The sequence below is a fragment of the Garra rufa genome, chromosome 1 (genome assembly GCF_049309525.1).
Source record: "Garra rufa chromosome 1, GarRuf1.0, whole genome shotgun sequence".
In the NCBI taxonomy this organism is placed as follows: domain Eukaryota; kingdom Metazoa; phylum Chordata; class Actinopteri; order Cypriniformes; family Cyprinidae; genus Garra; species Garra rufa.
This window is the reverse complement of record NC_133361.1, coordinates 100,694,208-100,721,977: the sequence shown is the minus strand read 5'-3', so window position 1 is coordinate 100,721,977 and position 27,770 is coordinate 100,694,208. Positions and strand designations below refer to the sequence as shown.

At 41.3% G+C, this 27,770-nt stretch overlaps 22 non-coding genes and 1 pseudogene across 22 annotated transcripts; 1 reads left to right on the top strand and 22 right to left on the bottom strand.

Annotated features, from left to right (window-relative positions):
• Positions 1-3,189: 3,189 nt before the first annotated feature.
• trnat-cgu (transfer RNA threonine (anticodon CGU)) lies at positions 3,190-3,263 on the bottom strand. Its single transcript has one exon. It is a non-coding gene; the product is annotated as a tRNA-Thr (tRNA).
• Positions 3,264-3,408: 145 nt separating this feature from the next.
• On the bottom strand, positions 3,409-3,498 carry trnar-ucu (transfer RNA arginine (anticodon UCU)). Its single transcript is given in 2 exon segments — positions 3,409-3,444; positions 3,462-3,498. It is a non-coding gene; the product is annotated as a tRNA-Arg (tRNA).
• Positions 3,499-3,692: 194 nt separating this feature from the next.
• Positions 3,693-3,766, bottom strand: trnat-ugu (transfer RNA threonine (anticodon UGU)). Its single transcript has one exon. It is a non-coding gene; the product is annotated as a tRNA-Thr (tRNA).
• Positions 3,767-4,124: 358 nt separating this feature from the next.
• On the bottom strand, positions 4,125-4,198 carry trnat-cgu (transfer RNA threonine (anticodon CGU)). The gene has a single exon. It is a non-coding gene; the product is annotated as a tRNA-Thr (tRNA).
• A 155-nt stretch (positions 4,199-4,353) lies between these two features.
• On the bottom strand, positions 4,354-4,444 carry trnar-ucu (transfer RNA arginine (anticodon UCU)). Its single transcript is given in 2 exon segments — positions 4,354-4,390; positions 4,408-4,444. It is a non-coding gene; the product is annotated as a tRNA-Arg (tRNA).
• A 695-nt stretch (positions 4,445-5,139) lies between these two features.
• On the bottom strand, positions 5,140-5,213 carry trnat-cgu (transfer RNA threonine (anticodon CGU)). The gene has a single exon. It is a non-coding gene; the product is annotated as a tRNA-Thr (tRNA).
• Positions 5,214-5,656: 443 nt separating this feature from the next.
• On the bottom strand, positions 5,657-5,730 carry trnat-agu (transfer RNA threonine (anticodon AGU)). Its single transcript has one exon. It is a non-coding gene; the product is annotated as a tRNA-Thr (tRNA).
• A 359-nt stretch (positions 5,731-6,089) lies between these two features.
• On the bottom strand, positions 6,090-6,163 carry trnat-cgu (transfer RNA threonine (anticodon CGU)). The gene has a single exon. It is a non-coding gene; the product is annotated as a tRNA-Thr (tRNA).
• A 155-nt stretch (positions 6,164-6,318) lies between these two features.
• Positions 6,319-6,409, bottom strand: trnar-ucu (transfer RNA arginine (anticodon UCU)). The gene is given in 2 exon segments: positions 6,319-6,355; positions 6,373-6,409. It is a non-coding gene; the product is annotated as a tRNA-Arg (tRNA).
• Positions 6,410-7,041: 632 nt separating this feature from the next.
• On the bottom strand, positions 7,042-7,115 carry trnat-agu (transfer RNA threonine (anticodon AGU)). Its single transcript has one exon. It is a non-coding gene; the product is annotated as a tRNA-Thr (tRNA).
• Positions 7,116-7,711: 596 nt separating this feature from the next.
• Positions 7,712-7,785, bottom strand: trnam-cau (transfer RNA methionine (anticodon CAU)). The gene has a single exon. It is a non-coding gene; the product is annotated as a tRNA-Met (tRNA).
• Positions 7,786-8,723: 938 nt separating this feature from the next.
• trnat-cgu (transfer RNA threonine (anticodon CGU)) lies at positions 8,724-8,797 on the bottom strand. Its single transcript has one exon. It is a non-coding gene; the product is annotated as a tRNA-Thr (tRNA).
• Positions 8,798-9,240: 443 nt separating this feature from the next.
• On the bottom strand, positions 9,241-9,314 carry trnat-agu (transfer RNA threonine (anticodon AGU)). Its single transcript has one exon. It is a non-coding gene; the product is annotated as a tRNA-Thr (tRNA).
• A 359-nt stretch (positions 9,315-9,673) lies between these two features.
• Positions 9,674-9,747, bottom strand: trnat-cgu (transfer RNA threonine (anticodon CGU)). The gene has a single exon. It is a non-coding gene; the product is annotated as a tRNA-Thr (tRNA).
• Positions 9,748-9,902: 155 nt separating this feature from the next.
• On the bottom strand, positions 9,903-9,993 carry trnar-ucu (transfer RNA arginine (anticodon UCU)). The gene is given in 2 exon segments: positions 9,903-9,939; positions 9,957-9,993. It is a non-coding gene; the product is annotated as a tRNA-Arg (tRNA).
• Positions 9,994-10,625: 632 nt separating this feature from the next.
• Positions 10,626-10,699, bottom strand: trnat-agu (transfer RNA threonine (anticodon AGU)). The gene has a single exon. It is a non-coding gene; the product is annotated as a tRNA-Thr (tRNA).
• A 596-nt stretch (positions 10,700-11,295) lies between these two features.
• trnat-cgu (transfer RNA threonine (anticodon CGU)) lies at positions 11,296-11,369 on the bottom strand. Its single transcript has one exon. It is a non-coding gene; the product is annotated as a tRNA-Thr (tRNA).
• A 155-nt stretch (positions 11,370-11,524) lies between these two features.
• Positions 11,525-11,614, bottom strand: trnar-ucu (transfer RNA arginine (anticodon UCU)). Its single transcript is given in 2 exon segments — positions 11,525-11,560; positions 11,578-11,614. It is a non-coding gene; the product is annotated as a tRNA-Arg (tRNA).
• A 693-nt stretch (positions 11,615-12,307) lies between these two features.
• On the bottom strand, positions 12,308-12,381 carry trnat-cgu (transfer RNA threonine (anticodon CGU)). The gene has a single exon. It is a non-coding gene; the product is annotated as a tRNA-Thr (tRNA).
• Positions 12,382-18,489: 6,108 nt separating this feature from the next.
• LOC141314418 (5S ribosomal RNA) lies at positions 18,490-18,608 on the bottom strand. The gene has a single exon (XR_012350124.1). It is a non-coding gene; the product is annotated as a 5S ribosomal RNA (ribosomal RNA).
• Positions 18,609-19,338: 730 nt separating this feature from the next.
• Positions 19,339-19,457, bottom strand: LOC141317552 (5S ribosomal RNA). Its single transcript, XR_012351924.1, has one exon. It is a non-coding gene; the product is annotated as a 5S ribosomal RNA (ribosomal RNA).
• Positions 19,458-19,541: 84 nt separating this feature from the next.
• LOC141317490 (5S ribosomal RNA) lies at positions 19,542-19,660 on the bottom strand. The gene has a single exon (XR_012351866.1). It is a non-coding gene; the product is annotated as a 5S ribosomal RNA (ribosomal RNA).
• Positions 19,661-24,092: 4,432 nt separating this feature from the next.
• Positions 24,093-24,201, top strand: LOC141346483 (5S ribosomal RNA; annotated as a pseudogene).
• The last annotated feature ends 3,569 nt before the right edge of the window (positions 24,202-27,770 follow it).

Here is a 27,770-nt window from a genome sequence, read left to right as displayed (position 1 = left end):
ATTAAAGGAAATAAATAAATAGACAAAAGTATTCCTAGATTTACGATGTTAATAACTTTGGAAAAGCATCATCATTCGATTTTACATGACAACATTTATATGATGTGTTTGTTATTCTGAAGAGGAGTGCAACAATGGGACTTTTATTTTGGTCTGGTGATGTGACGTCTTTAAGACGGGGCGCGTCTCATCTGTTGTGATTCATCTAAACAAGGTTTGTAGTTTTGTGTTTTTATATAATGCGAACTGTTACAGCAATTAAAGCGTTTTTTTTCAAGCTTTGTAAAATAAATGCAGTATTGTTAAATGTAACGTTGCAATGCTTCATTTAGTGATTTAGATACTTAGTTAAACCAAGCATTAGCCTTTAGTAACAGAGAAGGTGCGTCTCGTTTCTCTATCTATATCATGAATCAATCGTGTGATGATAAGAAGTGATGAGAGAAACTGAGAATCCGAATCATTTGAATCGAATCATTTGTGAAATGATTCAGTGATTCGATTCAGCTGCACGCGGACTATAAACGACAACAACAAACACAAACGAGTGAATCACAACCGAGAATGATTTCATGAAAGTGTAATATATTAGATATGATGTAGCCTACAAATAATTGAATACCAAATGTAAATAAAAAATAGCCTGCCTAAATATGAACTTCCTGTGTAATTATACTGTATATCATCTCTGTCTTACTAGTGCACTGACTACTGAACTAGGAGCTGATTGAGACACACACAGAGATGTAGTTTGCATGCATTTTTCTTTCTATTAATTATTCTCATCTTAAACAGGAAAAAGTGTTCAAACACACAGAAAAACTCCTGGAGAATCATCAGAGATCCATGTGACACACTATTATAAAGATGGCGTTTATTAAAGTGGAGAGTGAAGAAATGAAGATTAAAGAAACATTCAGAGTCAAACATGAAGATACCGAGGAACAAACAGGTTAGTTTTCATTCTCAAAGCTTAAATTAATTGTATTTATGAATAATGTCACAGGAGTCTAGAAATGTTGAGACATTCAATAGAAGTGTCGAGATCACGTGACAAATATTAACACTGAATATCTTGCTTTCACAGTGTGCATTTGTTATATATATATATATATTTAAATTCTGTTACATTAAACCAAATATTTGCTTTTAATATTAAAACCTTTTATTTCAAGCACTTTGGCTAATTATGCAAAAGTAAGAAAATTACTTATTTTGTTATTTTGCGCAAAAGCAAACCTTGAAATGTGAGTAGTCATATTTGGATACTGCATGTTGTCTACATGTGTTCATTTAAAGTATTTGGTAAGCAAATAAAACAGCCAGGTTCCACCTAAATTAATCCGAATACAACTGAAAATAGCCTTTTTGTTTTAAAATATTCTCCATTCACACTAGCGTTTTCAAGCATTTTCCAAAAGTTTCTCATCCACACCGAAATGTCAGAAAACTTTAAATTCACCTTACTGCGCATGCGTGAAACCTCATCAAGCTCACTGAGACTATACAAATGGAACAGATGATACTTTTTCATGCAGTTCTTCTAGTAAGATCATTGAATTTACCAAAGTATTTTTTGTTGTTATTTTTAGTACAATACAATGTAGGACATACAGAAAAACTGTACAAAATAGGAGAAAACGGCTGTAAGTATAAAGCACAAACATTCAGGTTAAATTTAGATGTATTTATGTGAGCTGTAAGATCGTAATGTATAAGTTGTACACCTCTATATCTTGTATAAAGTAGTTTTTCAAAAAAAAGGTGGGGAAAAATGAGGAAAGGGGGATAGAAGAAGGAACAAAATATCTAAAATAAATAGGTAAAGAGGGGAAATGAAGAAAATAATTCAAATTAAATCAATATAATCAAGTAAATAAATGGATTACCTCTGTTCAGGAGGCATCAGAGTGGAGCAGTAGGTCATACTTATAAAGAAAGGTATGGTATTTTATCATGACAACGGTATAAACCAGTGGTTCTCAAATGGTTCTCTGATGGAGGGGATGTGAGAACAAAATGCTGTGCTTTGGCATCCATTTAACTCTACCCCAACTTTTTAAAGTAACATCAAAACTAAGCAAGTACTTCTGATCAGCCAAATTATACTTTTATTATAAAAACAGGAACAAAACAAAATAATAATAGTTCCAACAAAATCCTCAACAGAACCGGTGTGCGTCTTCAAGAAACAGCAGTGTTTCATTTCACCTATAAATCAATGTAATAAGTGACCCTGGACCACAAAACCAGTCATAAGGTTAAATTTGACAAAACTGAGATGTATACATCATATAAAAGCTCCATAAATAAGCTTTCTACTGATGTATGGTTTGTTAGGATAGGACCATATTTGACCATATTATCTATTTGAAAATCTGGAATCTGAGAGTGCAAAAAAATCAAAATACTGAGAAAATCACCTTTAAAGTTGTCCAAATTAAGTTCTTAACAATGCATATTACTAATTACATTTTGATTTATTTATAGTAGGAATCTTACAAAATATCTTCATGGAACATGATCTTTACTTAATTTCCTAATGATTTTTGGCATAAAAAAAAATCTATAATTTTGACCCATACAATGTATTTTTGGCTATTGCTACAAACATACCCCAGCAACTTAAGACTGGTTTTGTGGTCCAGGGTCACATATTATCCTTTATGTAAAAAAAAGTTGTGAAAAGGTGTTTGGTCTAAGTAGCAGTGCTCACTCCACTGTAAAGAGTTTGAGAATCACTGGTATAGAAGTTTTCATCAGATACACACACCTGGCCTAAAGTTATCCGGTCTGTGTTTGTTAATCAGTCTGGCTAGTGGCACCAACTACATACAGTTAGAGTTAAGGTGATGAGTAGACTTGAGTTGGGCTCAGGTTGTTGTGCTGTGGTGTTCCCCAAACATTGATTTATTTGTGGTGAATTCACTGTACACAGCAAAACCCCAAGTGTTAATTTAACACTCTGAGTGTGGACACATAGACGCTGAAGCAGTGTTAAAAGTTAACACTGAAGCAGTGTTGAAGTTAACAAGATAATTAGGTGATTAACAAAGTGATAATTGATTATTATTGAAGACTCCTGATGTTAATAAGCAGAATCACCAAAGGAGAAATTAACCACTCGCTATCCCTGTTTGCAGGTCGCTTTCGGAAAAGCTTGCGCTTCCTGGACTGGAACGCTGCCCAAGGCACCGCTGGGATTTGAACCCAGGATCTCCTGTTTACGAGACAGGCACTTTAACCAACTAAGCCACGGCGCCAAACCGCACGCAAGGCTGTCGGGAGGGTGACTCCAAGGGTCAAAACATCCAGAGGCTGGCCAGGTGCTGGTACGCTTAAAAGAGAATATCTACTGCCTGAGGGCAAGACTGCACAGTATGAGAGTTACCAGAAAGCCAAAAGCCACGACTCTGGTGGGACTCGAACCCACAACCTTTGAATGGCCTCATCCGGCAATCTAGAAGTCCAATGCGCAATCCATTGCGCCACAGAGCCCGTCGGTATGCCAGGCTGGGCCACTGAGGCCTTTTCTGACAGATTTGTGCCCGTCCACCTCGGCTGAGTGGCACGCTGTGTGGGCAGAAAGACAGGTCCTCAGGTCTTTGCACAATTGAGGCACGGTTCAAAAACATAGAGTGTCATCGGGATCTCCCATCCAACAGCGAGGCCAGAGACAGACACTGGTGGAAAGGCACCGCTGGGAAGCAAACCCAGGATCGCCTGTTTACAAGACAGGCGTTTTGACCAACTAAGCCACGGCGCCAACCCGCACGTTAAGCGTGGGGATGGCGGCTTAGACGATGCATGAATCAACACTTCGAACGTCCTGCTGCCTCCACTTGATGCAAGACAGTGATTGCCATACCTCACTGAATTGGTTCTTGGGCATGTTTTGCTACCTTTTAAATATGATTGACATTTTTTTTAAATCAATGTACGCTGAGAACAGGAGGCCTCCAAATGATTTCTGCTGTCCGATTGCAACACTGCGCATGATGGGATTAACAAAATGGCAAAAAAAAAAGCTGAGTCGGGGCTGTTTGCAAAGTTACCCACTCGCTATCCCTGTTTGCAGGTCGCTTTCGGAAAAGCTTGCGCTTGCTGGACTGGAAAACCGCCCAAGGCACCGCTGGGATTTGAACCCAGGATCTCCTGTTTACGAGACAGGCACTTTAACCAACTAAGCCATGGCGCCAAACCGCATGCGAGGCTGTCGGGAGGGTGACTCCAAGGGTCAAAACATCCAGAGGCTGGACAGGTGCTGATACGCTTAAAAGAGAATGTCTACAAAATTCTACTGCCTGAGGGCAACTCTGCACAGTATGAGAGTTACCAGAAAGCCGAAAGCCACGACTCTGGTGGGACTCGAAACCCACAACCTTTGAATGGCCTCATCTGGCAGTCTAGAAGTCCAAAGCGCTATCCATTGCGCCACAGAGCCCGTAGGCATGCCAGGCTGGGCCACTGAGGCCTTTTCTTACAGATTTGTGCCCGTCCAGCTCGGCTGAGTGGCACGCTGTGTGGGCAGAAAGACAGGTCCTCAGGTCTTTGCACAATTGAGGCACGGTTCAAAAACATAGAGTGTCGTCGGGATCTCCCATCCAACAGCGAGGCCAGAGAGAGCCACTGATGGAAAGGCACCGCTGGCATGCGAACTTAGGATCGCCTGTTTACAAGACAGGCGTTTTGACCAGCTAAGCCATGGCGCCTCCTCGGTGGGACCCGTTAGCCTGGGATGCTATCTTTCAAAAGCAGGTGAGAGGGTAGTGTTGCAAGAGAAACCGCCCGCTGTCCTCGAGCTCCTCTGTGTCCCCATTCGCCGTCCGATTTTTGGTAAAGCACGACGTCGGCTGTATTGTGGCGCGCAACCAAAGGCATCGCTGGGATTCGAACACAGGAACTCCTGTTTACTAGACTAGCCGGGCAGCACGTTCGCCCTCCGGAAGGGCGACTCAGGTGATCCAGGCTTCCAGAGAAGAGGCCAGCTGTTGGCTGACCGGGCGCTGGACAGCTTTAAGGCGTTTGCCGACAACTGAGTCGGGCGGTTTTCAAACTTAACCACTCGCTGCCCTCGCTATCCCTGTTTGCGAGTCGCTTTCGGAAAACCTTGCGCTTGCTGGACTGGAACGCCGCCCAAGGCACCGCTGGGATTTGAACCCAGGATCTCCTGTTTACGAGACAGGCACTTTAACCAACTAAGACACGGCGCGAAACCACATGCAAGGCTGTCAGGAGGGTGACTCAGAGGGTCAAAACATTCAGGGGCAGGCCAGGTGCTGGTACGCTTAAAAGAGAATGTTGACAAATTTCTACTGCCTGAGGGCAACACTGCACAGTATGAGAGTTACCAGAAAGCCAATACTCTGGTGGGACTTGAACACACAACCTTTGAATGGCCTCATCTGGCAGTCTAGAAGTCCAATGCGCTATCCATTGCGCTACAGAGCCATACAGTGAACAAGCAGAGCCGCATGAAGGCTGACCTTCCGGGTCTGTGGCCGTCCAGCGGTAAGAGAGCGCGTGCTCTCTCTGCAGGAAGGACAGGCCCTCGGGTCTCTGCACAATTGCAGTGTCCAGTGTCGTTTGAAAGGCAGAGGCACTGTAAGGGCCTCAGGTCCAAGGGAGGGCAAAAAGATCCAAGCTGCCATTTGCAAGGCACCGCTGGGATTCGAACCCAGGATCTCCTGTTTACTAGACAGGCGCTTTAACCAACTAAGTCACGGCGCCAACCCGCATGTTAAGCGTGGGGATGGCGGCTTAGACGATGCATGAATCAACACTTCGAACGTCCTGCTGCCTCCACTTGATGCAAGACAGTGATTGCCATACCTCACTGAATTGGTTCTTGGGCATGTTTTGCTACCTTTTAAATATGATTGACATTTTTTTTAAATCAATGTACGCTGAGAACAGGAGGCCTCCAAATGATTTCTGCTGTCCGATTGCAACACTGTGCATGATGGGATTAACAAAATGGCAAAAAAAAAAAGCTGAGTTGGGGCTGTTTGCAAAGTTACCCACTCGCTATCCCTGTTTGCAGGTCGCTTTCGGAAAAGCTTGCGCTTGCTGGACTGGAAAACCGCCCAAGGCACCGCTGGGATTTGAACCCAGGATCTCCTGTTTACGAGACAGGCACTTTAACCAACTAAGCCATGGCGCCAAACCGCATGCGAGGCTGTCGGGAGGGTGACTCCAAGGGTCAAAACATCCAGAGGCTGGACAGGTGCTGATACGCTTAAAAGAGAATGTCTACAAAATTCTACTGCCTGAGGGCAACTCTGCACAGTATGAGAGTTACCAGAAAGCCGAAAGCCACGACTCTGGTGGGTCTCGAAACCCACAACCTTTGAATGGCCTCATCTGGCAGTCTAGAAGTCCAAAGCGCTATCCATTGCGCCACAGAGCCCGTAGGCATGCCAGGCTGGGCCACTGAGGCCTTTTCTTACAGATTTGTGCCCGTCCAGCTCGGCTGAGTGGCACGCTGTGTGGGCAGAAAGACAGGTCCTCAGGTCTTTGCACAATTGAGGCACGGTTCAAAAACATAGAGTGTCGTCGGGATCTCCCATCCAACAGCGAGGCCAGAGAGAGCCACTGATGGAAAGGCACCGCTGGCATGCAAACTTAGGATCGCCTGTTTACAAGACAGGCGCTTTGACCAGCTAAGCCACGGCGCCTCCTTGGTGGGACCCGTTAGCCTAGGATGCTATCCTTCAAAAGCAGGTGAGAGGGTAGTGTTGCAAGGGAAACCGCCCGCTGTCCTCGAGCTTCTATGTGTCTCCATTCGCCATCCATTTTTTGGTAAAGCACGACGTTGGCTGTATTGTGGCGCGCAACCTGAGGCATTGCTGGGATTCGAACCCAGGCTGACCTTCCGGGTCTGTGGCCGTCCAACGGTAAGAGAGCGTGTGCTCTCTCTGCAGGAAGGACAGGCCCTCGGGTCTCTTCACAATTGCAGTGTCCAGTGTCGTTTGAAAGGCAGAGGCTCTGTAAGGGCCTCAGGTCCAAGGGAGGGCAAAAAGATCCAAGCTGCCATTTGCAAGGCACCGCTGGGATTCGAACCCAGGATCTCCTGTTTACTAGACAGGCACTTTAACCAACTAAGCCACGGCGCCAACCTGCATGTTAACCGTGGGGATGGCGGCTTAGATGATGCATGAATCAACACTTCGAACGTCCTGCTGCCTCCACTTGATGCAAGACAGTGATTGCCATACCTCACTGAATTGGTTCTTGGGCATGTTTTGCTACCTTTTAAATATGATTGGCATTTTTTTTAAATCAATTTACGCTGAGAACAGGAGGCCTCCAAATGGTTTCTGCTGTCCGATTGCAACATTGCACATGATGGGCTTAACAAAATGGCAAAAAGCACGACTCGAGCTCCTCTGTGTCCCCATTTGCCGTCCGTTTTTTGGTAAACACAAGCTCGGCTGTATTGTGGCGCGCAACCAAAGGCATCGCTGGGATTCGAACGCAGGATCTCCTGTTTACTAGACTAGCCGGGCAGCACGTTCGCCCTCCGGGAGGGCGACTCAGACGATCCAGGCTTCCAGAGAATAGGCCAGGGGTTGGCTGACCGGGCGCTGGACAGCTTTAAGGCGTTTGCCGACAACTGAGTCAGGGCGGTTTGCAAAATTAACCACTCGCTATCCCTGTTTGCAGGTCGCTTTCAGAAAAGCTTGCGCTTGCTGGACTGGAACACTGCCCAAGGCACCGCTGGGATTTGAACCCAGGATCTCCTGTTTATGAGACAGGCACTTTAACCAACTAAGCCACGGCGCCAAACCGCACGCAAGGCTGTCGGGAGGGTGACTCCAAGGGTCAAAACATCCAGAGGCTGGCCAGGTGCTGGTACGCTTAAAAGAGAATATCTACAAATTTCTACTGCCTGAGGGTAAGACTGCACAGTATGAGAGTTACCAGAAAGCCAAAAGCCACGACTCTGGTGGGACTCGAACCCACAACCTGTGAACGGCCTCATCCGGCAGTCTAGAAGTCCAATGCGCAATCCATTGCGCCACAGAGCCCGTCGGTATGCCAGGCTGGGCCACTGAGGCCTTTTCTGACAGATTTGTGCCCGTCCAGCTCGGCTGAGTGGCACGTTGTGTGGGCAGAAAGACAGGTCCTCAGGTCTTTGCACAATTGAGGCACGGTTCAAAAACATAGTGTCATCAGGATCTCCCATCCAACAGCGAGGCCAGAGAGAGCCACTGATGGAAAGGCACCGCTGGCATGCGAACTTAGGATCGCCTGTTTACAAGACAGGCGTTTTGACCAGCTAAGCCATGGCGCCTCCTCGGTGGGACCCGTTAGCCTGGGATGCTATCTTTCAAAAGCAGGTGAGAGGGTAGTGTTGCAAGAGAAACCGCCCGCTGTCCTCGAGCTCCTCTGTGTCCCCATTCGCCGTCCGATTTTTGGTAAAGCACGACGTCGGCTGTATTGTGGCGCGCAACCAAAGGCATCGCTGGGATTCGAACACAGGAACTCCTGTTTACTAGACTAGCCGGGCAGCACGTTCGCCCTCCGGAAGGGCGACTCAGGTGATCCAGGCTTCCAGAGAAGAGGCCAGCTGTTGGCTGACCGGGCGCTGGACAGCTTTAAGGCGTTTGCCGACAACTGAGTCGGGCGGTTTTCAAACTTAACCACTCGCTGCCCTCGCTATCCCTGTTTGCGAGTCGCTTTCGGAAAACCTTGCGCTTGCTGGACTGGAACACCGCCCAAGGCACCGCTGGGATTTGAACCCAGGATCTCCTGTTTACGAGACAGGCACTTTAACCAACTAAGACACGGCGCGAAACCGCATGCAAGGCTGTCAGGAGGGTGACTCAGAGGGTCAAAACATTCAGAGGCAGGCCAGGTGCTGGTACGCTTAAAAGAGAATGTTGACAAATTTCTACTGCCTGAGGGCAACACTGCACAGTATGAGAGTTACCAGAAAGCCAATACTCTGGTGGGACTTGAACACACAACCTTTGAATGGCCTCATCTGGCAGTCTAGAAGTCCAATGCGCTATCCATTGCGCTACAGAGCCATACAGTGAACAAGCAGAGCCGCATGAAGGCTGACCTTCCGGGTCTGTGGCCGTCCAGCGGTAAGAGAGCGCGTGCTCTCTCTGCAGGAAGGACAGGCCCTCGGGTCTCTGCACAATTGCAGTGTCCAGTGTCGTTTGAAAGGCAGAGGCACTGTAAGGGCCTCAGGTCCAAGGGAGGGCAAAAAGATCCAAGCTGCCATTTGCAAGGCACCGCTGGGATTCGAACCCAGGATCTCCTGTTTACTAGACAGGCGCTTTAACCAACTAAGTCACGGCGCCAACCCGCATGTTAAGCGTGGGGATGGCGGCTTAGACGATGCATGAATCAACACTTCGAACGTCCTGCTGCCTCCACTTGATGCAAGACAGTGATTGCCATACCTCACTGAATTGGTTCTTGGGCATGTTTTGCTACCTTTTAAATATGATTGACATTTTTTTTAAATCAATGTACGCTGAGAACAGGAGGCCTCCAAATGATTTCTGCTGTCCGATTGCAACACTGTGCATGATGGGATTAACAAAATGGCAAAAAAAAAAAGCTGAGTCGGGGCTGTTTGCAAAGTTACCCACTCGCTATCCCTGTTTGCAGGTCGCTTTCGGAAAAGCTTGCGCTTGCTGGACTGGTAAACCGCCCAAGGCACCGCTGGGATTTGAACCCAGAATCTCCTGTTTACGAGACAGGCACTTTAACCAACTAAGCCATGGCGCCAAACCGCATGCGAGGCTGTCGGGAGGGTGACTCCAAGGGTCAAAACATCCAGAGGCTGGACAGGTGCTGATACGCTTAAAAGAGAATGTCTACAAAATTCTACTGCCTGAGGGCAACTCTGCACAGTATGAGAGTTACCAGAAAGCCGAAAGCCACGACTCTGGTGGGACTCGAAACCCACAACCTTTGAATGGCCTCATCTGGCAGTCTAGAAGTCCAAAGCGCTATCCATTGCGCCACAGAGCCCGTAGGCATGCCAGGCTGGGCCACTGAGGCCTTTTCTTACAGATTTGTGCCCGTCCAGCTCGGCTGAGTGGCACGCTGTGTGGGCAGAAAGACAGGTCCTCAGGTCTTTGCACAATTGAGGCACGGTTCAAAAACATAGAGTGTCGTCGGGATCTCCCATCCAACAGCGAGGCCAGAGAGAGCCACTGATGGAAAGGCACCGCTGGCATGCAAACTTAGGATCGCCTGTTTACAAGACAGGCGCTTTGACCAGCTAAGCCACGGCGCCTCCTTGGTGGGACCCGTTAGCCTAGGATGCTATCCTTCAAAAGCAGGTGAGAGGGTAGTGTTGCAAGGGAAACCGCCCGCTGTCCTCGAGCTTCTATGTGTCTCCATTCGCCATCCATTTTTTGGTAAAGCACGACGTTGGCTGTATTGTGGCGCGCAACCTGAGGCATTGCTGGGATTCGAACCCAGGCTGACCTTCCGGGTCTGTGGCCGTCCAACGGTAAGAGAGCGTGTGCTCTCTCTGCAGGAAGGACAGGCCCTCGGGTCTCTTCACAATTGCAGTGTCCAGTGTCGTTTGAAAGGCAGAGGCTCTGTAAGGGCCTCAGGTCCAAGGGAGGGCAAAAAGATCCAAGCTGCCATTCGCAAGGCACCGCTGGGATTCGAACCCAGGATCTCCTGTTTACTAGACAGGCACTTTAACCAACTAAGCCACGGCGCCAACCTGCATGTTAACCGTGGGGATGGCGGCTTAGATGATGCATGAGTCAACACTTCGAACGTCCTGCTGCCTCCACTTGATGCAAGACAGTGATTGCCATACCTCACTGAATTGGTTCTTGGGCATGTTTTGCTACCTTTTAAATATGATTGGCATTTTTTTTAAATCAATTTACGCTGAGAACAGGAGGCCTCCAAATGGTTTCTGCTGTCCGATTGCAACATTGCACATGATGGGCTTAACAAAATGGCAAAAAGCACGACTCGAGCTCCTCTGTGTCCCCATTTGCCGTCCGTTTTTTGGTAAACACAAGCTCGGCTGTATTGTGGCGCGCAACCAAAGGCATCGCTGGGATTCGAACGCAGGATCTCCTGTTTACTAGACTAGCCGGGCAGCACGTTCGCCCTCCGGGAGGGCGACTCAGACGATCCAGGCTTCCAGAGAATAGGCCAGGGGTTGGCTGACCGGGCGCTGGACAGCTTTAAGGCGTTTGCCGACAACTGAGTCAGGGCGGTTTGCAAAATTAACCACTCGCTATCCCTGTTTGCAGGTCGCTTTCAGAAAAGCTTGCGCTTGCTGGACTGGAACACTGCCCAAGGCACCGCTGGGATTTGAACCCAGGATCTCCTGTTTACGAGACAGGCACTTTAACCAACTAAGCCACGGCGCCAAACCGCACGCAAGGCTGTCGGGAGGGTGACTCCAAGGGTCAAAACATCCAGAGGCTGGCCAGGTGCTGGTACGCTTAAAAGAGAATATCTACAAATTTCTACTGCCTGAGGGTAAGACTGCACAGTATGAGAGTTACCAGAAAGCCAAAAGCCACGACTCTGGTGGGACTCGAACCCACAACCTGTGAATGGCCTCATCCGGCAGTCTAGAAGTCCAATGCGCAATCCATTGCGCCACAGAGCCCGTCGGTATGCCAGGCTGGGCCACTGAGGCCTTTTCTGACAGATTTGTGCCCGTCCAGCTCGGCTGAGTGGCACGTTGTGTGGGCAGAAAGACAGGTCCTCAGGTCTTTGCACAATTGAGGCACGGTTCAAAAACATAGTGTCATCAGGATCTCCCATCCAACAGCGAGGCCAGAGAGAGCCACTGATGGAAAGGCACCGCTGGCATGCGAACTTAGGATCGCCTGTTTACAAGACAGGCGTTTTGACCAGCTAAGCCATGGCGCCTCCTCGGTGGGACCCGTTAGCCTGGGATGCTATCTTTCAAAAGCAGGTGAGAGGGTAGTGTTGCAAGAGAAACCGCCCGCTGTCCTCGAGCTCCTCTGTGTCCCCATTCGCCGTCCGATTTTTGGTAAAGCACGACGTCGGCTGTATTGTGGCGCGCAACCAAAGGCATCGCTGGGATTCGAACACAGGAACTCCTGTTTACTAGACTAGCCGGGCAGCACGTTCGCCCTCCGGAAGGGCGACTCAGGTGATCCAGGCTTCCAGAGAAGAGGCCAGCTGTTGGCTGACCGGGCGCTGGACAGCTTTAAGGCGTTTGCCGACAACTGAGTCGGGCGGTTTTCAAACTTAACCACTCGCTGCCCTCGCTATCCCTGTTTGCGAGTCGCTTTCGGAAAACCTTGCGCTTGCTGGACTGGAACGCCGCCCAAGGCACCGCTGGGATTTGAACCCAGGATCTCCTGTTTACGAGACAGGCACTTTAACCAACTAAGACACGGCGCGAAACCGCATGCAAGGCTGTCGGGAGGGTGACTCAGAGGGTCAAAACATTCAGAGGCAGGCCAGGTGCTGGTACGCTTAAAAGAGAATGTTGACAAATTTCTACTGCCTGAGGGCAACACTGCACAGTATGAGAGTTACCAGAAAGCCAATACTCTGGTGGGACTTGAACACACAACCTTTGAATGGCCTCATCTGGCAGTCTAGAAGTCCAATGCGCTATCCATTGCGCTATAGAGCCATACAGTGAACAAGCAGAGCCGCATGAAGGCTGACCTTCCGGGTCTGTGGCCGTCCAACGGTAAGAGAGCGTGTGCTCTCTCTGCAGGAAGGACAGGCCCTCGGGTCTCTGCACAATTGCAGTGTCCAGTGTCGTTTGAAAGGCAGAGGCACTGTAAGGGCCTCAGGTCCAAGGGAGGGCAAAAAGATCCAAGCTGCCATTTGCAAGGCACCGCTGGGATTCGAACCCAGGATCTCCTGTTTACTAGACAGGCGCTTTAACCAACTTTTTTTTTTTTTTTTTTTTTATTATCAAAAAGTACAAAATAATATTTACATAACTCATTTTTCATTCATTACACCTTTCAATCTTATTACATTTGAAGACAATTTAGCATATACAGCATGAGCTTTGAATTTAACCCTCCTTTATATCACTCAAACGAAACCAAAAACCCAAAACAAAAATACCTAACTTAAATATAACCATTTCTTTTCAAAATGTTAAACTAAACCTTTCTTTTGTACATATAAATCCACTTTCTTCTACAAATGCTTTTTCAAATTCTTCTTTGCTTAGGTATTTCCACATTATATACACATTCTTTCTAACAATACTCTTGAACATTTCAGTCACATCTACTTTCTTTCTCTCATAGTATGCCATATTCCTCCTCACCCATATTGCATACCTTGCATTACTTAGAATCAAATTCCAAAAGTTCACCTTCCTATCCTTATAATTTGTACATTCACCAAACAAAAACAGTTTTTTCCACTCATCTTCTGCAACCCCTTTTCCCATTCCATCTTTTATCAGTTTTTTCATTTTTCCATGAAACTCCTCAAGTTCCTTGCACTCAAAGAAAATGTGCATCAAAGTTTCTGGCTCTGTCTCACATATATCACATTCTCTACTCACATTTTTATTCATTTGATGAATTACCACCTTTGTATAGATTCTATTGTGTCGTAGCTTGAAGTCCAAGTTCTCACAGTCTAGTCCGTTGTATTTTATATTTAAGTTTCTCCATATTGTTTTTACTTTCAAATCAGGAAACAATCTTGGCCATACCGCTTCTGATGCAGGCACTTTGATCTCCTTTCTGACCATCATTTTGTATACAGTTTTCACATTTATCTCCCACAAAAACTTTTTTCTCCCATTTTCCACAATGTACATTTCAGGCATTCCCCAATCTCCCACTTTAACAGTTTCCCTTTCAATCCTTTCTACCCACCTTTCAGGCAGGCTTTTTCTAATGTTTTCACATTCACCATCCACTTTTGCTTTCTCAATTTCATCATCCCACCCCACCACACAATCATATATTGCTCTATTCGGTAAAAAACCTTTTACATATTTGTAAGACAAATCCTTTACTTTCCTTACCCCCGCTCTCATGAACAGTCTGTTGTAAAGCATTTTCCCTCCCCTCCTTATTCTTGGGTTCAGGAAAATTGGCTGATTGTGTATTTGGTTTATGTTTTCACATTCATAGTTTACATTTATCACAAATTCAGCCCATGCAGTAAACACTTCTTGGTAAAACAAAGGCAACTTTTCAATCATTGGCTTTTTTAAAACCATGAACACTCCTTCTTCACCACACCCTCCTCCTTCATTTAAATATTTTCTCATATACCCCTTCCATCCATATTCTACTTTGCCACATAAATACTTTTTTATTGTCTTAACTCTTATTGCTTTCCTTTTCACATCTAAATCCATCAATTTCAAACCCCCCTCACTGTAATCTGCTATTAATGTTTTTGCTGATATTTTTACTCCTTTCCCACCCCACACAAAAATATTCACAGCCTCTTTTATTCCATTTAACACCCAGTCTGGTAAATCAATTGCTCCCATCACATAATTACATTTAGTTAACAATAAAGAATTAACCACTACCACTTTTCCTCTTAGTCTTAATTCCCTTAGTCTCCAAAACTGTAACACTTGCTTGATTTTGTTTAGCACTCCTGACCATGTTGCATCTCTTGCCTCTTTTGCATTCTCTCCTACGTTTACCCCTAAAATTTTTATAAAATCTTTCGTTATTTTAAATGGAACATCTGACCCTTCCACCCTTATTCCTCCTATACTCATTATTTCAGATTTTTCCACATTTATTTTAGCACCTGACGCTTTCCCATATTTTTCCATCTGTTTTCTAATTTTATTTATACTCTCTATATCCCTAACTGTAAAAGTTGTATCATCTGCATATTGATGTATTACACTCAATCCTCCATTTGGTATTTGAATACCTTTTATTTCCTTGTCATTTTTGATGAGTGTCGCCAGTGGCTCAGCTGTTATTGAATACAGTATTGCAGACAACGGACAGCCTTGCCTTACTGACCTCTCTAACTGAAAGGGGTCAGTTAACACCCCATTAACCTTAACACAACTTTTAGCATTTTCATATATTAATTTTATCCACTTTTGCATTCTCTCTCCAAACCCAAATCTCCCCATTGTCTGTTCTATAAAGCTATGTTCCACCCTATCAAAAGCCTTATTTAAGTCTATAGATAAAACCAATCCCCCTTTCCCATCTTTCCCCATCCCTTCTACTACGTCCCTTATTGTGCAAATTGTATCTGTAATGTCTCTTCCCTTTATGCTATAAGCTTGGCTTGGTGATACTATTGACCCTACCACCTCTTTTATCCTATTTGCCAGCACTTTTGTCAGTATTTTATAATCCGTGTTTAACAGACTCAACGGTCTATAATTTTCTAGCTTAAGTGGACTTCCTTTATTTTTATATAGTATTGTGATTACTCCTAGCCCCATAGACTCTGGCATTTCACCTCTCTCTTCCATACTTCTATAAACCTTCCACAATATTGGTGCTACAGTCTCTTCAAAAGTCTTGTAAAACTCATGCGTTAAGCCGTCTGAGCCCGGGCTTTTATTCTTCTTTGTCTGTTTTATTGCTTCTTTTATTTCTTCGATACCTATGTCACTTTCACATATATTTTTCTCACTTTCACTTAACCTCACACTCACAGAGTTCAAAACTTCCTCCACACACTCCTGTTTAACCCCTTCTTTCTTAAATAGCTTCTTATAAAATATTTCTACTTCTCTTATTATCTCCACATAATCAGTAATCTTATCTCCTTTTTCATTTTCCAACTCTGTTATATACTTTTTCATCTGCTTTTTCTTTTCTAAGTTTAGAAAGAACTTTGTGCTTCTTTCTCCCTCTAACGCATACTGCGCTCTACTCCTTATTATTGCACCCTTACTTTTTTCTTTTTCATACTCCTCTATTTCTGCATTTATCTGCATAAAGCGTTCTTTATCTTGCTCGGGATTACTTTCTATTTTTTCTGCTTCCCTCTTCAATTCATTTTGCATTACCTCAACTTTGCTCCTTCTCTTAAAATTCCTTTGTTTGGCATATCTAATACTTCTTTTTTTAATTATCCCTTTCATTTTTTCCCACCACTCACATACATTTTCATCAAATAAGATATTTTCCATTTCATAATCTATACATTTTCTGATATTTTCTTTATATGCCTCTTCTTTTAGCAAGTCTGCATTCAAACACCACATTCCTCCCCCCCTCTCCTCCTCATTCACACCCATCTTTACCATCATAATAGCATGGTCAATTACTCCCACAAACTTATATCTCACATTTTTTATACATTTTAACATTTCCCTTTTGGTTAAACATAAATCTATACGGCTTTGTTTCAAGACTCCCATCACCAATTGTCTTCTAGAGAAGTCTTTTTTGTAGGGATTCTCATCCCTCCATACATCAACTATGTCCTCATTTTGCATCCATTCAGTTAAATATTTTCTGGATACATCTGACTTAAAGTTTGCGCTGCTTGACGCGTCCAGTCTTGTGCACCATACATTAAAGTCACCGACTATTATAAAGTTGCCTTTACACAGCGGCTTAATTTCTTTAAAGACTTCTTTTCTTTCATTTTCTGTGTTAGGTGCATAAATGTTTATCAGCCTGAACAGTTCATTGTGAAATACAAATTCAATCACTAACAATCTCCCATTTCCATCCTTGTATATTTGCTTCACATTGTTTAATTGATCTCCTTTTATCAGGGTTGCCACGCCACAGGATTTTGCAGTCCCATGATTAGAAATAATTTCACCTTCCCACCTCTTTCTTATGTTGTCCATTATTTCATCAGACCAGTGTGTCTCTTGCAAACAGAGTATATCCGCTTTTAACAAACCCTTCACCTTCTCAAACTTATTTTCATCTCTTAACCCATTGCTATTCAAACAGGCAATGTTCATAATGCCCCACATAGCAAGTATCATAATTTTGAAAAAAATCATACTCATTTTGCTCAATCCATGCACTTACTTTCTGCAGTGTGCTCCTCCATTTCTTTCTTCTTTCTTTTCTTCTGCACCCTTTTTCCTTCGCTTGTGTCCATGTCCTCGTCCTCGATTGTCTCTAGACTCTCTGGCACTCCTCCACATCCCTCCACCTGCAGCTTTTCGCCTTGCCCTTTTGCACTGTCACCGTCCTGACTCTCTCCATCACCTTTCGCTGTTTCCCCTTCTCCATTTTCACACTCCAAGCCCTTCATAGCCATCTCCTTTCCGGGTTCCGCTCTCCTTTCTTTCTTTTTTCTTTCTCTCTCTCTCTGCCTCTGCCCTGGAGCCTCCTCCTCTTGACTGCTCACATTCTCAATCGCTCTCCACTCCACTGTTCTTTCTTCTCCACTCCATGCATCCCTTCTTTCTTCTCCAGTCGCTTCACCTTCCTTTCCTTCGATCTCCACCTCTTCATCCACCTCATACAGATCCGAATCCTCCTCATTGCTGTTTTCCTCATCCATCTCCGGCAGTGTTTCACACACACATAATCCAGGTCGCATATTGCACATAATGCAGTTCACCTCCTTGCACTCTCTGGCGTAATGTCCCTGCTTGTCACATTTAAAACATCTGAAGCTTGGGCAGTCTCTTACAATGTGACCTGGCTGAATGCACAGGCGACAGACTTTCACTTGCCTGTCATGTATCACTCTGAAGTGCTCAGTCCCTCCTAGTGTCTCAAACTTTGTTGAATATGGCAGTGATTTTACCACATCATTGAATTTTACCTTTAAAAATCTTGTCCCATCAGCGATATCTGTCCCCGGCCACATTCTCCTTTTCACTCTTGAGACCGCTTTAACTCCCCATTCCGACAGCTTTCTCAGTATCTCCTCATCCTGAATATACATTAGTAGACCAAGAAATGAGACCACCATCTCCATACAGTCCACCTCTTTCGCCATAATCCGACTGTTCTTTATCTTTAGCCCATCCAACAACTTCTTCTTTCCTTTTTCCTCTTCCATTGTCAGCTCGTATTCTTTTGGTGTTTTGTATCTACAGCCGATCACCACTCCACACTCTTCTCTCACTTTCTTCAGTATCTCCATCATCGTTATTCTATCTTCTCCTTCTATTTCCACCAGCACTGTGAGCCTCTTTTCATAATTCCTTCTTCTTTGGTCCCGTTCTCCATCCATTTCCCTTGTGTTCCTTTTCTCCAGGCCTCTTCCCACCTCCATTTTGTCATCCAACATTGTAGCCATCTCAGCACAGAAAGTATCTATCCCCAAACAGCAATAGCCGTTTGGGGATTAAATAACTTGACTGCCCACCAATTCCTCTTTTTCAAAAAGGTTGTTTTAAAAACACAGGCTTCAGTTTCCAGTTCTCAAAACTCAAAACACTCTCTGTTTGCTTTCTCCAACAAGCTGTACCACTTCCTGCTTCCACTAGAGGGCGCTCAGCGTGGTATGGCCGTAAGCGAGTACTGCTCCAAAAAGTGGGCTATTTATAGATCAGCCTCCGTAAAAGCCATCATATTATATAAATAGTGAAGAAAAGGCAAAAGCTTACAGCACCTGGTATTCCCAGGCGGTCTCCCATCCAAGTACTAACCAGGCCCGACGCTGCTTTGCTTCCGAGATCAGACGAGATCGGGCGCTCTCAGCGCAGTATGGCCGTAAGCGAGGACTGCTCCAAAAAGTGGGTTATTTATAGATCAGCCTCCGTAAAAGCCATCATATTATATAAATAGTGAAGAAAAGGCAAAAGCTTACAGCACCTGGTATTCCCAGGCGGTCTCCCATCCAGAGTTACAAGATTAAAATGGGGTCAGAATTAACTGTGAGAGATGACTAGTGGTTAAAAGAATGAGACATAAAAGAAGATTGGTTTAAATAGATTTGGTTTTTATACAAGGTTCACATAAAAGACTTTAAAACAACACGATAAAACTAGGTAAATGCTGTTAAAAGAATACAGTTCATTTGTCCATACCCTAAAAACAGTCCAAGAATCCCAGTGTGTTGATAAGTCCAATGTGAGTGTCCACCATTGTATATACAATCCACAGAAAGTGTAATCCAAAGTTTGCAGGTGGTGAATGGAAAGGTGAGCTCTAAAATTAGCAAACTCCTTAATCCAACAGTTTGGTGAATGTCCTTTGTTTGTCATGCTGCTCTCTTATACAGTTGTACTTCCTGCTTCCTGTCATGTGTCTAGTCACATGGCAGGCCAACCATCCATTTATTTAAGACACACACACACTTAAAATGTTAAGAGCAATAAAATGGCCTAAAAAAACATGTAAAACACTTAACACTCTATAATACATTTAAATGATTGTAATAAATAGAGCGGTAAAACACGTCTTTCTAAAAGCCAGCATATTATATAAATAGTGAAGAAAAGGCAAAAGCTTACAGCACCTGGTATTCCCAGGCGGTCTCCCATCTAAGTACTAACCAGGCCCGACGCTGCTTTGCTTCCGAGATCAGACGAGATCGGGCGCTCTCAGCGCAGTATGGCCGTAAGCGAGTACTGCTCCAAAAAGTGGGCTATTTATAGATCAGCCTCCGTAAAAGCCATCATATTATATAAATAGTGAAGAAAAGGCAAAAGCTTACAGCACCTGGTATTCCCAGGCGGTCTCCCATCCAAGTACTAACCAGGCCCGACGCTGCTTTGCTTCCGAGATCAGACGAGATCGGGCGCACTCAGCGCAGTATGGCCGTAAGCGAGGACTGCTCCAAAAAGTGGGTTATTTATAGATCAGCCTCCGTAAAAGCCATCATATTATATAAATAGTGAAGAAAAGGAAAAAGCTTACAGCACCTGGTATTCCCAGGCGGTCTCCCATCCAGAGTTACAACATTAAAATGGGGTCAGAATTAACTGTGAGAGATGACTAGTGGTTAAAAGAATGAGACATAAAAGAAGATTGGTTTAAATAGATTTGGTTTTTATACAAGGTTCACATAAAAGACTTTAAAACAACACGATAAAACTAGGTAAATGCTGTTAAAAGAATACAGTTCATTTGTCCATACCCTAAAAACAGTCCAAGAATCCCAGTGTGTTGATAAGTCCAATGTGAGTGTCCACCATTGTATATACAATCCACAGAAAGTGTAATCCAAAGTTTGCAGGTGGTGAATGGAAAGGTGAGCTCTAAAATTAGCAAACTCCTTAATCCAACAGTTTGGTGACTGTCCTTTGTTTGTCATGCTGCTCTCTTATACAGTTGTACTTCCTGCTTCCTGTCATGTGTCTAGTCACATGGCAGGCCAACCATCCATTTATTTAAGACACACACACACACACACTTAAAATGTTAAGAGCAATAAAATGGCCTAAAAAAACATGTAAAACACTTAACACTCTATAATACATTTAAATGATTGTAATAAATAGAGCGGTAAAACACGTCTTTCTAAAAGCCAGCATATTATATAAATAGTGAAGAAAAGGCAAAAGCTTACAGCACCTGGTATTCCCAGGCGGTCTCCCATCCAGAGTTACAAGATTAAAATGGGGTCAGATTTAACTGTGAGAGATGACTAGTGGTTAAAAGAATGAGACATAAAAGAAGATTGGTTTAAATAGATTTGGTTTATATACAAGGTTCACATAAAAGACTTTAAAACAACACGATAAAACTAGGTAAATGCTGTTAAAAGAATACAGTTCATTTGTCCATACCCTAAAAACAGTCCAAGAATCCCAGTGTGTTGATAAGTCCAATGTGAGTGTCCACCATTGTATATACAATCCACAGAAAGTGTAATCCAAAGTTTGCAGGTGGTGAATGGAAAGGTGAGCTCTAAAATTAGCAACTCCTTAATCCAACAGTTTGGTGACTTTTTTTGTCATGCTGCTCTCTTATACAGTTGTACTTCCTGCTTCCTGTCATGTGTCTAGTCACATGGCAGGCCAACCATCCATTTATTAAAGACACACACACACTTAAAATGTTAAGAGTAATAAAATGGCCTAAAAAACATGTAAAACACTTAACACTCTATAATACATTTAAATGATTGTAATAAATAGAGCGGTAAAACACGTCTTTCTAAAAGCCAGCATATTATATAAATAGTGAAGAAAAGGCAAAAGCTTACAGCACCTGGTATTCCCAGGGGGTCTCCCATCCAAGTACTAACCAGGCCCGACGCTGCTTTGCTTCCGAGATCAGACGAGATTTTTTTTTTTTTTATTATAACAAATTCTTATATACAGTACATAATTTGCAGTCATCAGTCATCTAATAACACAAACTTTAAAACAAAAACAAAAAAACTAAGAAAAAAACAAAACAAAAAAAAAAACAAATTGAATTAAAACACAATTTTGGGATTTTCCTATAACAACAAGTTCTGATATACATGACATTTTTGCAAACATGGTAAATGCAAATTTGGTAAAAAGATCCAAACTTTAAAGCATACAAAATTCCACATACAAGGGATCTTCTTATAACAGCAAACTCTAACATATACATCATAGTTTGGAATCAACCTTCTTTTGGTAATAAAACTTTAAACCCTGTCCAAGTCCTTGTGACATAAGGATTATTTTTAACAATACTTCTATCAAATATTTCTATATTATTGCACATATTACAATAATCATATATTACTTGTAATTCCTCTGTTAATATCTGCTCATATAATGCAATTACAGAAATTTCTTTTCCCTTTTGTCTCATTATATTTCTTCTTTTCCATATTGCATATCTGGCTATAGATAACATAAAATTAATCGCATGTTTATTTTTAGATTTGCCTCTAATTCCAAATAAAAGTAAATTATCCCATTTTTTTATATCTATTTGTTCATTGTATATAAAATTAGTCACCATCTTTTTTTAAATTTCAATAATACCATTCAACTTTCTGCAATTCAAAAAAATATGTAGTACACCTTCTGCTTTTTCCATACATATCTTACATCTGTCATCTTGTTCCAGCCCTATTTTATGTAAAATCATTCCTGTCATCAAACAATTGTGTCTTAATAAAAAATCAAAATTTTCTATAGTCGGGCTTTTAAAATTCATCCTTACATTTTTCCATATTTCTGAAGCATCAAAATCATCAAAGATCTTTTCCCAAAATTCTATTGCTTTTGGTTTTATGAAAGCATTATTGCGTATTAAAGTGTAGAACAATCTAACAGCACATTCATTAAAAACAATCTTATCTTCACCTACTTTTAAAAATATTTTTGTTTTCTTTTTCTCACTTTCTTCATTATTTTCATCAATAGTTTTAATCCATTTTTCTGGTAAAGCTAACTTTAATTTTGCATATTGCTCCTCAATTTGTCCTATATTTTCTATTTCCTCTCTTTCTTCCAACGAGTCGATTATTGCTTGTGTTGGTAAAAATCCAGGTATAACTTCATATAATATATCCTTAATTTGTCTAAAGCCTACTGTATACCAATTTTCATAAAAGATTTTACTATTATAGTTCTGATTTAAAAACAGAGGTTGTTTTATTAACTGTTCTCTCCCTTTAATTTCTATGTGCACATTTTTATAAAAAGCTTTCCACGTTTTCAACACTTCTTTATAAAAATCTGGTATATTTTCTATCATATTGTCTCTAAATGCCATCCATATAAAATCATCTTTTATTAGCCCACACTTATTAACAAAATAACTCATTACTCTTTTCCAAGGAATATCATCATCATTTGTAAATTTCTTCACTGTTTTAATTCTCATACTTTTCATTCTTAGCCATGGATCTATTAATCCTAATCCTCCATCTTCTATTTTACCTATCATAGTATTGTACGCTATTTTAGCTGGTTTACCATCCCATAAAAACTTTAATATCATTGCTTTTATTCTTTTATATATTCCCATAGGAAGACTAACTACACTTAAAACGTACCACATTTTAGATAAAAGTAGGGAATTAACTACAAGCACCTTCCCCTTAAGATACAACGCTCTCTGTTTCCAAAAGTTTAACCTTTTTTCCATTTTATTTACAACTACATCCCAATTAATTTCCTTATTTATACTTTCATTACATCCAAGTGTAATTCCTAAAATTTTTATGTTTTCTTTTTGTTCTTTAAAGTGCCAGTTTTTTGATGGAATTTCTACTTTACCAATTCTCAAGAATTCTGTTTTATCTTTATTAACTTTAGCTCCTGACCCTCTACAATATTTATCAATTATTTCCATTGCTTTGTTTACACTGTTTATATCTTTCAAAATCAAAGTAGTATCGTCAGCATACTGAAAAATTTTTTGTTCAACTTCATTACACTCTATTGTTACTCCTTTTATTTTTCTCTCTCTATTTATAGCTAAACCAAGTGGTTCAGCAACCAAAGTATACAATAGCGCTGATATAGGACATCCTTGTCTTATAGATCTGGATATTCTAACAAATTCTGTTAAAAACCCATTTATTTTAACACAACTATAAATATCAGTGTAAAGGCATTTAATCCATTTTATAAAATTATTTCCAAAACCAAATTTTTTAAGCAAATCAAAAATATATTTATGTTCTACACGATCAAAAGCCTTTTCCAAATCAATACTAACAAGGAAACCTTCATCATTCTTCTCTCTTTTGTACCATATTAAATCTCTTATGTTCATTACCGTATCTGCTATATCTCTTCCTATAATTCCGTAAGCTTGATTGGTTTTTACTATTTGTGGAATAACTTTTTTAAGTCTGTTAGACATAATTTTTGCTAATATTTTATTAATATTTTATAATCTGTATTTAGCATACTCAATGGTCTATAATTCCTCAGATCATCTCTATTCCCTTTCTTTTTATAAATTATTTTAATCATCCCTTTTTTCATACTTTCACTTAATTGTCCATTTTGAAAGATGTTAAAAAATAAATCTTTCAGAATAGGTATTAGAACATTCTTAAAAATTTTATAAAATTCTGATGATAGACCATCAAGCCCAGGGCTTTTCCCATTACTTAGCTGCATTATAGCTTCATCTATTTCTTCTTCTGTTATCTCATTATCACACATTTTTTTATCTTCCTCTTTTACTTTAGCTTTAATTTGACTTAACAAGAACTTTTCATCTATTTCATTAACCCCTTCTGCCCTAAATAAAACTCCATAAAAATCCTGTACCGCCTTTAAAATCCCTTCCTTATCTTTTATATTTTTATCTTACGGCCATACCGCGCTGAGAGCGCCCGATCTCGGAAGCTAAGCAGCGTCGGGCCTGGTTAGTACTTGGATGGGAGACTGCCTGGGAATACCAGGTGCTGTAAGCTTTTGTCTTTTCTTCACTATTTATATAATATGCTGGCTTTTAGAAAGACGTGTTTTACCACTCTATTTATTACAATCGTTTAAATGTATTATAGAGTTTTAAGTGTTTCACATGTTTTTTAGGCCATTTTATTACTCTTAGTTTTTTAAGTGTGTGTGTGTGTGTGTGTGTGTGTGTGTGTCTTTAATAAATGGATGGTTGGCCTGTCATGTGACTAGACACATGACAGGAAGCAGGAAGTAAAACTGTATAAGAGAGCAGCATGACAAACAAAAGAAAATTCACCAAACTGTTGGATTGAGGAGTTGCTAATTTTAGAGCTCACCTTTCCATTCACCACCTGCAAACTTTGGATTACACTTTCTGTGGATTGTACATACACTGGTGGACACTCACATTGGACACTGGGATTCTTGGACTGTTTTTAGGGTATGGACAAATGAACTGTATTCTTTTAACCCTCTGGGGTCTGAGGGTGTTTTGGGGCCCTGAAAAAGTTTTGACATGCCTTGACATTTGTGCTTTTTTCAGTGTGTTAAAAACATATTAATATCCTAAATCTAAATACATTGTATTTAGCACAAATTGGACTACAAAAATATGTAAGCAGCATGAATGTACATTTTTAAGTTTTTGAGAAAACAACGTTTATGCGTGCATATTGAAAAACTAAATTTTTGGAGTCACTGAAATAAGGTCATCTAACACATACAGAATATTTGTTCTCGGGACTTTCGAGAATTGGATGTGGTAGCCTTGGTTTTTTTCTACCAAATGATGTGAAAATCATCTAGTTCACTTGTTTTCACAAAACAGTATATAGATTTACATTTTTGAAGACACTTTTTGTTTCGAATGGCTGTATGCGAGAAGGCGTGAATGATCATGAATAATGCTGTGATTTACACCTGAGAAGACAAAGACCTGCATAATGAGCCGCATAATGAGCCATTCAGTCGGATGTTGACTAAGAGGAAACAACAGAAAGAATAAAGGAAAAATGAAAGGACAAAATAAATATATATTTTGTTTGAAGCGTATTTTGAATATATTTAACTATCACGTAAAATAACTTGAGATTCACTTGTGAGTGCAGTTAAACTTTTTATTAGGAACAAAAAGTAATAAACACAGAAGTCAAGATGTCGTGGGTGCAATATCCAAATCACTTGCAGGAAACTTGAACACAGGAAAACGGGGAACAGCAGAAACTGCAAAGAAAACAAGTAGATGTGAGCAACACAATGATCTGACAAAGACAGAGCTAACATGGAGAAAACACATACACTACCAGCCAAACTTTTTTATTAAAAGGTTTTTTTTTTTTTAAGTGAGCAGTTTTTTTACATAGTAAACCTATTTCACAAAATTAGATAATTATTTTTCTTTAAAAAAGTACCTTTGACTGGTAGTGTATAGCATAGGTGTATAACAGTTAGGTGCAAATAAAAACAGTGCAAGATAAATACAGGTGTGAGGTTTGTAATGAAGTGATACAGGAGAAACCACACATCTTCTACCTTTCATACAGATTACTTAAAAAGAGAATATTAGTTTTTTATTTGAATTGGTTTATGTAAAAGTAAACATTTCAAGCTTTCTACACGTATATGTATTATGTTTGTGAGGCACGTAATCACTGAGATTTAGGTTGTTTCATTTATGTGTCTGTGAAAAGATATAACAGAGACAGTGAAGGCAGAGCGCGTGCCCTGACTGTTTTCTTATTTTCATAAAAGCACAGTGTATACAAATAAAAATATAACCTCTACAGTTTCGAATGATGTATTGGTTGTATTTGTACGATCAAAACTGACGGAGAATTTTACATTCTTTTCGGCGTTATTACAAAAGCGTGCCTCAAAACGCGTCAGCGCGTTTTTCGACCAAAGTTGAAACATCCTGTCATCATGAGACATTTAGATGCAGTGAAATGAAACATACTTTATAAAAGAAAAAAACTTACTTGTGTAAATATCTCATCTGCTGGTTCACGCCATGTCTCATTTAATGTTCATCTTCTGAAATAAGTTTTATTCCTGACAGCCCGTCTTCTTCCAGAAAGGACTAACTTGAAAGAAAAGAAACTGCTTTCTCCTTTGTTTACTGTGATGTGGGCGTCTACTTTTGGCGCGGCGCCCTCACGTGGACGATTTGAATATGAAAAGATTGAATTGCTCTTGGGCGTGATCTAATTAAAACTAATGAACCAGACAAGAGAGAATGGACATCGTGTTGGTTTCATACGGATTGCTTTATCATAGAATATTTGATTTCGATAAACATTACTTCATTTGAAAGTATAGATATCAAGCTTTCTCTAGATATATTGCTCATGTCTCTGTGTTGTGTATTGGCTGAGTTATAGTCTATTTTAACCCCCTGGGGCCGACGGTCACGCCGGCGTGACCAACCTACTTTTTTTAAGATCAGCGCAAAAGACACTAAAAATGCTCTGTCGGTTTAAGTCATACACATTAGAGATATACATCAATGGAAACTGTAAAGCTTGCACTTTTATTTGGGCACACTCAAAAGAACAGCAGAAAGTTGTGTTTTTTTATTTAGAATAAAGAAAACAAACAGGGTGATTTCTGTTTTCTCTGTCTCCGTGAACTGCTTTTAGAAATGCGTCACTTATATCATTCAAACACGGTGAATATTTAGCACACAAACATAAAAGTGGTATATACTGAAAGCTTGAGATTTATGCTTTTAAACGAAGTAAGTTTTATCAAAAACAAATAATCTGTGATAAATTAATCTATATGAAACCAAGGAGATGTCTAGTCTATCCAGTTCCAACTAATTATCTCTAATGTGACCGCGCCCACTATCGCGAAATCTTTTGCCATGCAAATTAGCCATGTGCTACAGGCGTGGCAAGGACCGGAGTATCTGTACACGAGGAAACTCCCACATCACCGCAACAAAGCAACATGACTTCAAGTTCATCTTGGTTACAGTTTGTTACTGAATGAAGACATGCTGTGAGGAATAAGACTTATATCTACCTCAATCCTAAGAAGGACGCGATGCGACGCAAACCCAGCAGGAGGAGACATTTACATGAGTAAGTCTTACTTTCATTTTCCTACTAGCTTTCGCTGTTATTTACTTTGACAAAACATGTACACATTTTACTGGTTAGACTTATTCCAAACTAAAATTCCTGACTTTATCAAATGAAACATTATGAAGTACGTTTGCTTGCATTGCATCTCTTACAATGGCAGGATATTTATAATGTTCTAGAAAAACGATGTGATTATGACTGTGAGATGCATTTATGACGATATCTTTATGAATGTAGAATCATACTTTATTTATTTTATTGTATAACAGTGTAAAAGTAATATGAGTGCTTACACTGAATGTGTGTTTACATCACGTTTATTAGTAATATAGTGCTAAACGATAATTATTAGTTTCTTAGATATTACATGTCCTTTTTTTTACATTAGTACAAATTCTAGAGTATAGACTGTATTCTGACAGATGATCCTGATATGATTTTTGGTTTGTTTTGTTTTTGTAGTGATCTCAAACCTGCTCAAAAGATGAATCCTG